The 10,667-nt window shown below is 47.5% G+C and overlaps 1 long non-coding RNA gene across 1 annotated transcript; it reads right to left on the reverse strand.

The window, feature by feature from the left end:
* Window positions 1-809: 809 nt before the first annotated feature.
* Window positions 810-10,329, reverse strand: LOC140422033 (uncharacterized). Its single transcript, XR_011947232.1, has 2 exons — window positions 10,275-10,329; window positions 810-4,676 (listed from the first exon to the last, which is right to left on the reverse strand). It is a non-coding gene; the product is annotated as an uncharacterized lncRNA (long non-coding RNA).
* Between the last annotated feature and the right edge of the window lie 338 nt (window positions 10,330-10,667).

Below are 10,667 nucleotides of genomic sequence, written 5' to 3' on the forward strand. Positions count from 1 at the left end.
TGCAGGGAGCGAAAGAGGCCGAGGTTTTGGCCTTTGCCTCCCTGGTAGCCCGGAGACGGATCTTGTTAATGTGGAGGGACTCGAAACCCCCGAGTGTGGAGACCTGGGTTAGTGACATGGCGGGGTTCCTCAGCCTGGAGCGAATAAAGTTTGCCTTGAGAGGGTCCTTGCTGGGGTTCTCCCAGCGGTGCCAACCTTTCCTTGACTTTCTAGGGGATCGGTAAAATGTCAGCAGCAGCAGCAATCGGGGGGGGCTCAGGTGGGGAACTGTCTATTTAATGTATATTTTATTTTTGTATAATGATAACAGCCACCTGGTTTTGTTTGTCATTAAATATTTTTTGTTTATTTTTCTGTTATTAGTTATGTAAAAATTTGTTTGAAAAAAAGCTTTAATAAAAAAACAATTAAAAAACCATTCTATTAGCTTTCCTAGTTACTTGCTGTACCTATCGACACGTCTTTTGTGGTTGATACCCAGATCCCTCTGAGCCTCAGAGCTCTGCAATCTCTCACCATTTCGATCATAAGCTTTTTTTATTCTTTCTGCCAGAATGGACAATTTCACATTTCCCCCATTAAACTCCATTTTCTGCGCACATGAAGGAGACACATCCTGAGTGAGACATAGCCAGAGTGGGAATTGGAACTTGGTAATTTGGTGCAGTGAGGTAATTTGGTGCAGAGTGGGAGAAGGTGTTTATCCCGACCATTTTGTTTTCTTTCTTCTGGCAATCTGCAGGGAGAGAACCAGAGAGCATCCTGGGAAGGAAGTGATTTTTATTACCTTTTCAAATTGTGTGTGTGGGGGGGGGGGGGGGGAGAAACTGAAGTGACATCACAGTAAAGCTGTGACCTGATTGGCTGGTTGGGAATCTGTTACATTTGAAAAAATAAATAATATTGCAAAACAAATGTAATTTATTAACTAGATAGTGGAGTAACTAAACCTGAGGGCAGAGATCGGTATTTAGCATTTCATTTTACAGTAATAATCTAGCGTCAGGGCCATATAGTTAATTGTAACTCAATCTCACAATAATTCAAGCGTTTATTTTAAATTAATTAACTCGTGCTTAAATGTGCCTCAACGAGGTGCGGTGCTCCAACTGTGAGATGTGGCAGATCTAACATTCCGGTTGACTATATCTGCAGCAAGTGTAGCTAATGGCAGCTCCTCACAGACCGCGTGGTTCGGTTGGAGCAGCAGTTGGATGCACTTAGGAGCATGCAGGTGGCGGAAAGCATCATAGATAGAAGTTTATAGAGATGTGGTCACACCCAAGGTGTAGGCAAAGAGATGGGTGACCGCCAGAAGGGGCAGGCAATCAGTGCAGGAATCCCCTGTGGTTGTCCCCCTCTCAAACAGGTATACCGCTTTGGATACTGTTGGGCGGAATAGCCTATCAGGGAAAACAGCAGCAGCCAGAGCAGTGGCACCACAACTGGCTCTGATGTTCAGAAGGAGCGTTAAGTTGAGTGAGTGAGAAAATGAATGGCAGATGCAGTATAATTTGTAGCAATGCAAGGTTATCCTTGATAATTATGTAAATGGCCATAGATTAGGAGAGGGGAATGTGCAAAGAGACCTGGGTATCCTCGTACACCAGTCACTGAAGGAAAGCATACAGGTACAGCAGGCAGTAAAGAGGGCAAATGGTATACTAGTCTTCATTGTGAGCAGATTTGAGTACAGGAGCAGGGCTATCTTGCTGCAATTATACTCAGAGAATTATTCTCAGAGGTAGGATCGATTCACATTTGGAAGTGAATGGTCTTATCAGCGACAGACAGCATAGTTTTGTATGAGTGAGGTCATGTCTCACTAATTTGATTGAATTTTTGAAGAGGTGACATAAATGATTGATGAGGGAAGGCCTGTGGATGTTGTCTACATGGACTTTAGTAAAGCATTTGATAAGGTCCCTCCTGGCAGGTTGGTGCAAAAGATTAGATCACATGGGGTCAGGGGTGAACTAGCTGGATGGATCCAGAACTGGCTTAGCCACAAAAGACAGAGGGTAGCAGAGGAAGGGTGTTTTTCCAAATGGAGGTCTGTCACGAGTGGTGTTCCGCAGGGATCAGTTCTGGGACTGCTGCTCTTTGTAATATATATATATAAATGATTTAGAAGAAAACGAAGCGGGTCTGATTAGCAAGTTTGCGGATGGTACTAAGATTGCAGGAGTCGCGGACAGTGATGAAGATTGTCAGAGAATACAACAGGATATAGATATGTTGCAAAATTGGGCAGAGAAATGGCAGATGGAATTTAACCTGGACAAATGCGAGGTGATGCATTTTGGTAGATCCAATTCAGGTGGGAGCTATAAAATAAATGGCAGAACCATCAGGAGCATAGAGACAGAGAGAGATCTGGGCGTGTAGGTCGACAGATCCTTAAAAGTGGCAGCACAGGTGGAAATGGTGGTGAAGAAAGCATATGGCATGCTTGCCTTCATAGGACGAGTATAAAAGCTCAAATATTATGTGACAATTATATAGAATGTTGGTTAGGCCACATTTGGAATACTGTGTCCCATTCTGGTCACCGCACTACCAGAAGGACGTGGAGGCTTTGGAGAGAGTACAGAAAAGGTTTACCAGGATGTTGCCTGGTATGGAGGAGAGATTGAATAAACTGGGATTGTTCTCCCTAGAGAGACGGAGGCTGCGGGGGTGACCTGATAGAAGTTTATAAAATTATTAGGGGTAGAGATAGGGTGAACAGTTCGAGGGTTTTTCCCAGGGCGGAAATGACAATTACAAGGGGGCACAAGTTGAAGGTGAGGGGGGAAGGTTTCAGTGGAGATGTGTGGGGGTAGGTTTTATACACAGTGGGTGGTGGTGGCCTGGAATGCACTGCCAAGTGAGGTGGTTGAGGCAGATACGTTAGTGACCTTTAAGACTTATCTGGATGGCACATGAACAGACGGGGTATAGAAGGATACAGGCGGTTGGTCGAGATAGGACACGTGACCGGTACAGGCTTGGAGGGCCGAAGGGCCTGTTCCTGTGCTGTATTATTCTTTATTCTATACAGGGCCTTGACGAAATCGTACCTGGAATATTGTGAGCAGTTTTGGTCTCCTTATCTGAGGAAGGATGTTCTTGCTCTAGAGGAAGTGCAGAGATTACCAGACTGATTCCTGGGATGGTGGGACTGACGTGTGAGAGATTGAATCAGTTAGGATTGTATTCGCTGGATTTCAGAAGAATGGGGGATCTCATAGAAACCTGTAATATTCTAACAGGACTTGACAGGGTAGGTGTAGGAAAGACTTTCCCGATGGTGGGAGTGCACAGAACCAGAGGTCGCTGTCTGAGGATACAGGATCGACCATTTAGACACAGGTGAGGAGAAATTTCTTCAACCAGAGTGGGGAGCCTGTGGAATTTGTTACCACAGGAAATAGTTGAGGCCAATACATTGTATGTTTTCAAGAAGCGGTTAGATATAGCACTTAGGACAAAGGGATCAAAGGATATGGAGGGGAAAGCGGGATTAAGCTATGGAGTTGGATAAGCCATGATCATAATGAATGGCAGAGCAGGCGCGAAGGGCCAAATGATCTCTTCCTTCTCTTATTTTCTATGTTTCTATGTAATCCCTTCCCGCACTAAGAGCAGGTGAATGGCCTCTCCCCAGTGTGAACTCGCTGGTGTGTTTGCAGGGTGGCTAACTGTGTGAATCCCTTCCCACAGAGGGAGCAGGTGAATGGCTTCTCCCCAGTGTGAACTCGCTGATGTCTCTGCAGGATGGATGAATCAATAAATCCCTTCCCACACTGAGAGCAGGTGAATGGCTTCTCTCCAGTGTGAACTCGCTGGTGTGACTGCAGGCTGGATAAATCGTTGAATCTCTCCCCACACTGAGAGCAGGTGAGTGGCTTTTCCCCAGTGTGAACTCGCTGATGGCTCTGCAGACAGGCTAACCGAGTGAATCCCTTCCCACACTGAGAGCAGGTGAATGGCTTTTCCCCAGTGTGAACTCGCAGGTGTCTCTTCAGGATGGATAACTGTGTGAATCCATTCCCACAGACGGAGCAGGTGAACGGCCTCTCCCCAGTGTGAATTCGCTGATGTTGCCGCACGGCGGATGAATGAATAAATCCCTTCCCACATTTAGAGCAGGTGAATGGCCTCTCCCCAGTGTGAACTCGCTGATGTACCTTCAGGTGAGATAACTGAGTGAATCCCTTCTCACACTGAGAGCAGGTGAATGGCCTCTCCCCAGTGTGACTACGTCTATGAGCCTCCAGCAGAGATGGGGCTCTGAATCGTTTCCCACAGTCCCCACATTTCCACGGTTTTTCCATGTTTTGTGTCTCGTCGTGTCTCTCCAGGTTGGACAATCAGCAGAATCCTTGTCTTTACACAGAACATGTGCACTGTCTCTCCACACTGTGAATGGTGTGATGTTTTTTCACGCTGTGTCACTGGTTTAAGTTCTTTCCACAGTCAGTACACTGGAACACTCTCACTCAGGTGTGTGTTGTGTGGGTCTCGGTGTTTTTCCAGTCACACTCACGTTTAAAATCTTTTGAAGCCGACAGATCGGACAAACATTTCTCCTTCTTGCCGATGATATTCAGATCAGAAGGAATCGAGTGCGTTTGTCACATCGAGACGTGATGTTTGAGATTTCTGTCTATAATTCCTCCTCTTCCAATATCCTTTAAAAACAATTTACAAAAGTCATCATTGTTATTACAGGATAGAAATTCAGAACAGACAATTCTAGTTCCTATGGAACATTATTTACTCTCTCATTCTCCAAAAGCTGTAAATATCCATCGCACACAATCTCCCTCCATTCTCACTCTGCTGAATGTAATATTCACCCTCCCAATTCTCCTGAAGGTGCTGGTTCATGTTGATTGACAAATCCAAGCTCAGTTCACTGCTTCCTGACCAGGACACAGCGATTAGAATAGGAGCAAGAATAGGCCATGAAAATGAAATGAAAATCGCTTATTGTCACAAGTAGGCTTCAAATGAAGTTACTGTGAAAAGCCCCTAGTCGCCACATTCCGGTGCCTGTTCGGGGAGGCTGTTACGGGAATTGAACCGTGCTGCTGGCCTGTCTTGGTCTGCTTTCAAAGCCAGCGATTTAGCCTTGTGCTAAACAGCCCCATTCGGCCCACCGAGTCTGCTCAACCATTCAATGCACTCCTTGGCCGATCTACATCAGCTCCATTTTCCCACACGATCCCATATCCCTCGATATCTAGAAACCTATCAATATTTGTCTTGAACATACCTGATGACTGAGGCTCCACATTCCTCTGGGAAAAGAATTTCAAAGCTTCACCACATCTTCGAGTGAAGAGATCCCTCCTCATCAGCTTTCTCTCCATTTTCCTACCTGTTCCCCATAACCCTTAACTCCATTGTCAATAAAATATCTGTCAAACTTGTGTTTCAGTATATTCGATGACCCCCAGATAAAACTGGTGCCTGTGGAAGAGAAATCCAGAGACTAACAACCCTCTGAGGGAAGAGATGACTGGAAATCTATAACGTAGCTACAGTCTTATATTACAAGAGGAGAAATAATAATAAATTTACTTTACTACAGAACAGTAAATAATATATCTAACCAATACCACGTAACAACACTGGACATATCTCTGTCCATTATTAATTTCTTTTTAATAAACAATTTTAATGAGGTATTTTTGGCATAATAAACAACAATAGTATAAAACAGTGTACAAAGAACAATAAACATAGGGGTGCAATCACCACATCACATCCCACCAAGACCTCCCTAACTAACCCCCTATTCTACACTACCCTAACCCCCCCCCCCCACCCCGCTGACGATTAATTCTCTGCGAGGAAGTCGATGAATGGTTGCCAACTCCGGGCGAACCCGAGCAGCAACCCTCTCAAAGCAAACTTCATTTTCTCCAAGCCGAGAAAGCTCGCCATGTCCGAAAGCCAGGTCTTCGACTTCGGGGGCTTTGAGTCTCTCCAGGCTAGCAGTATCCGTCTCCAGGCTACCAGGGAAGCAAAGGCCAAAACGTCGGCCTCTTTCTCCTCCTGGACTCCCGGGTCCTCTGAGACCCCAAAAATTGCCACCTCTGGTCTCATCACCACCCTGCTTTTCAAAACTCCGCAAACCCCTGCCAAAATCCCCTGAGTTTTGGAAACGACCAGAACATGGGCATGGTTCTCTGGTCCTCCTGCACATTTTGCGCACCTGTCCTCTATCCCAAAGAATCTACTCATCCGGGCCACTGTCATGTGGGCCCGGTCAACAACCTTGAATTGAATCAGACCAAGCCTGGCGCACGGTACGGTCGCTTTGACCCTGCTCAGCGCGTCCGTCCACAGGCCCTCCTCTAGCTCTTCCCCCCCCTCCCCAAGCTCCTCCTCCCACATATGCTTCAGCTCCTCGGTCTGAATCTCCTCTGCCCCCATGAGTTCTTTGTAGATGTCAGAAACGCTTCCCTCCCCCACCCATCCTCTAGAAACTACCCTGTCCTGGATCTCCCTTAGTGGCAGGAGTGGGAAGGATGATACCTGCCTATGCAGAAAGTCGCGCACCTGTAAATATCTAAAATCATTCCCCCTCGCCAAACCGAACTTCTCCTCCAGCGCCCACAAGCTAGGAAAACTCCCTTCTAAAAACAGGTCCCCCATCCTCTCAATTCCCATCCTCCTCCATATTCAGAACCCCCCAATCCAAGCTCCCCGGGGCAAACCGGTGATTGTCGCATATTGGGGACCAGACCGATGCCCCCATTGCTACCACATGCCTCCTCCGCTGACCCCAGACCCCCAGAGCCGCCACCACTACAGGGCTGGTGGAGTACCGTGATGACGGGAACGGCAGCTACGGCGTTACCAACGCCCCCAGACTGGTGCCCCTACACGACGCTGCCTCCATCCGCTCCCAGACCGACCCCACCCCCCCACTATCCATTTCCTTATCATGGCTATGTTGGCCACCCAATAATAATTGCTAACATTCAGCAGCGCAAGTCCCCCTTTCCCCCGGTTCTGCTCAAGCATCACCTTCTTCACTCGCAGGGACTTACCCGCCCACACAAAGCCCAGGATAATTTTATTAACCCTCAGGGCAGCACGGTGGCGCAGTGGTAGCACTGCAATCTCACGGTGCCAAGGTCCCAGCTCTGAGTCACTGTCCATGTGGAGTTTGCACATTCTCCCCGTGTTTGTGTGGGTTTCGCCCCCACAACACAAAGATGTGCAGGGTAGTTGGATTGAACATGCTAAATTGCTTAGTTGGGAAAAAATGAATTGGTACTCTAAATTTATTTTTTAAAAAAATTAAAATTTATTGACCCTCATGAAAAAGGAACGCGGAATGAACATGGGGAGACACTGAAACACAAACAAAAATCTCGGGAGGACTGTCATTTTAACCGTCTGCACTCTCCCAGCTAACGGCAATGGGAGCGCATCCCACCTCCGAAACTCGCCCTTTATTTGTTCAACCAACCGGGACAGGTTCAACTTGTGTAACCGGCCCCAGGCCCGAGCCACTTGTATCCCTAGATACCTGAAGCTGTCCCCAACCAACCTAAACGGCAACTCCCTTAGCCGATCCTCCTGACCCCTCGCCTGGACTACGAACATCTCACGCTTTGCCATGTTCAATTTATACCCCAAAAACCGGCCAAATTCCCCCAAGATCTCCACGATTTTGCCCATCCCTGCCACCAGATCTGAAACGTATAGGAGCAGGTCGCCTGCGTACAACGAGACTCTATGTTTCACCCCCCCCCCCCCCCCCCCCTCCCCGAACCAGCCCCTTGAAGCCCTCAGAGCAATTGCCAGCGGCTCTATAGCTAACGCAAACAGCAGTGGGGAGAGGGGGCACCCTGTCTTGTCCCCCGGTAGTCTAAAGTAGTCAGAAGTTGTCCTATTCGTTCTCACACTAGCCTCCAGGGCCTGATACAACAGCCTAACCCAGTCGATAAAGACCTTCCCGAACCCAAAACGTCCCAGCACCTCCCATAAATAATCCCACTCCACCCGGTCGAACGCCTTTTCCGCATCTATCGCCACAACTACTTCAACCTCCCTTCTTTCCGGGTGCATCATGATCACATTGAGCAGCCTTCTTATATATGCCACCAGCTACCTGCCCTTAACAAACCCGGTTTGGTCCTCCATAATAACAGTCCATTATTAATTTAATTGCCATGAAATGTCAGCCTTCGCCTGGGGAACCCACCCCTTTAATTGTGAACATTAGGAAAGAGGCAAACCTTTTTTGAAATAAATTTAGACTACCCAATTCTTTTTTCCCCCCAATTAAGGAGTAATTTTTGTGTGGCCAATTCACCTACCTGCACATCTTTTTGGATTGTGGGAGCCAGACCCATGCAGACACGGGGAGAATGTACAAACTCCATACTGACAATGACCCGGGGCCGGGATCAAACCTGGGTCCTCGGCTAACCACTGACCCTGCCCCTAGTGATGACTTTTGTAAACTCCTTTTACTGGATATTACAAGGGGAGGATTTACAGATGGAAACTCAAATCAAACTTCACATCAAGATTTAACAGAGTCACTCCATTCATCAGGACCTGGATATCATTGGCCTTTGAATGTGGAAGAAGAAACGTTTGTCTGTTGGAAAACGTTTTCAAGATCAGTGTGACTGAAAAAAACCCCGATACACACAAAGACTCGAGTGAGAGTGTTCCAATGAACTGACTATGGAAAGAGCTTTTAACCAGTTACACAGTCTGAAAAAACATCACACTATTCAGAGCGGGGAGACCGTACACATGCTCTCTATGGGGACAAGACTTCAACAGATCATCAAACGTGGAAAGCAACAAGGACACCAGCAGCAAGCTGAAACCATGGAAATATGGGGACTGTGGGAAGGGATTCAGATCCCCATGTGAGCTGGAGACTGATCACCATAATCATACCGGCGACAGACCATTCGCCTGTTCTGAGTGTGGGAAGGGATTCACCCAGTTATTCCAGTGAGGATTTATCCTCGAGGTGGGCAATATCATCGTTCTTTTTCTTTTTGTTCTGAGAGGGGTTGCCCCGCCAGAAGTGAGCTGGTGAATGAGAGTGAGATGGGGGCTGCAGTTGTTGAACCAGTTTTGGCTAGTTTTGTCTGGATAGAGATCAATTGATTCTTGGAGGGGACTTCAATTGTGTTCTGGATCCTAAATGGACTGGTCCAAGCCCATTCAACCTCTACAATATCACAGAAAAAGGAATGAAACCAGACCGACCATCTGACATTGACCCACGCACCAGAAATGACAATGGCAAACCCGGCAAAAGATTTTTTAAAACTTCCATCAGCAGACTGTAAAAGGATTAGGGGACACAGATTCCCAGATTTAAGATTGTGAACAAGATCTACAGGGGAGATAGGAGGTAGTCATTTTATCCAGATCTGGAACTCAATGCTTACACACAAAAGTTGATAATCTCCAGGTCCTGATAACTCAAACAGTGGTGTCAGAATTTCATGTGAGGATTGGTTGTGAGTTTCCTGTCTGCGAATCCCTTTCTAATCACCCGTGAAAGAAGTTTATAAAGGCATCACTGTCAGTCCAGAAATGTAATTCAGGAAAGATAAATATTTCTCCTGGTTTGAATTTGCTGTGTGTAAATCCTCCCCTACTATCCCCTGTAAAAGGAGTTTCCAAAATTAATCACTGTCAGTCCAGGAAAGAAATCCACTACATTCTGCCCTCTTGCTCCCCGGTCCACAATGACCACTCATGCTCCCCTCTGGACACTGACCCGCGTTGTCATCAGCAGTCCCCTGACTTGAGGGTGATGTTGACTCAGGGTTGCGAGTTTCTGCCCTGGGTCTTCATGTGACGGAACAGAGCCGCCGAGCTTTGGACACATGGGGCACGATGTCCAATGAGGCAGTGAAATCCGGAGAGCAGGATTTGCTTCCTTTTCTTTTAATCTCTGCCACCGCTTTGCATCATCACTAAGACATTGGGACTCAAATACTAATCCAGTTTGATGGACAGGTTGTCTCCATTCTGAACAATGGGGAACAAGCTCCTCCCACTCATTGAAACATCGCCCCGACAAAGACGGCAAATGCGCATGCGCCCTGATGCACACCCAAGAAAGATGGCGGCCGTTAACGCGAGCCGAAATGAGTTGCAATTCTGTTCGATACAAACTGCGTCCTGAAAACATTTTTCCGCGGTTTTCGGCTCACAACAGCTTTATACAACGTTTCCGCCCACCTCCGCGATCTCTCGCTCCCTCCATATGGTTAATCGCCTCTTACCAATTTCCGATCTGAAAAAGACATCCTTCTGCATCTCCATTACCCACACTGCGCATGCTTCAATCACAGCCTGGCCCCGCCCCTTATTCACTCCGATTGGTTGGAGGACCAGCCGCTCTCACTCGGTCCTCTTGTCCCGCTTCCTCTTCCTATTGGTCGGGCGCCGCCGTCAATCACCCGGACATTGTGACAGTTAACAGATGGTGAGAGCGGCCGCAGGCTCACGCTGACTGTTCCAGTCTCTGCCTCCTCCCCAATCCTGCTGCCCCAGCCTCTGTCCTCCCACCCCTGTGCCTGAGGTGCGAGTGGGACCAGCTGGGACTGTTGTGAAGACCAAGGGCTTTGTTTTGGGCCCCACAGGGCTGAAGAGCGCCGTCCGCCTGCCTTTCACCA

This window comes from Scyliorhinus torazame, chromosome 5 (assembly GCF_047496885.1).
Source record: "Scyliorhinus torazame isolate Kashiwa2021f chromosome 5, sScyTor2.1, whole genome shotgun sequence".
NCBI lineage: Eukaryota > Metazoa > Chordata > Chondrichthyes > Carcharhiniformes > Scyliorhinidae > Scyliorhinus > Scyliorhinus torazame.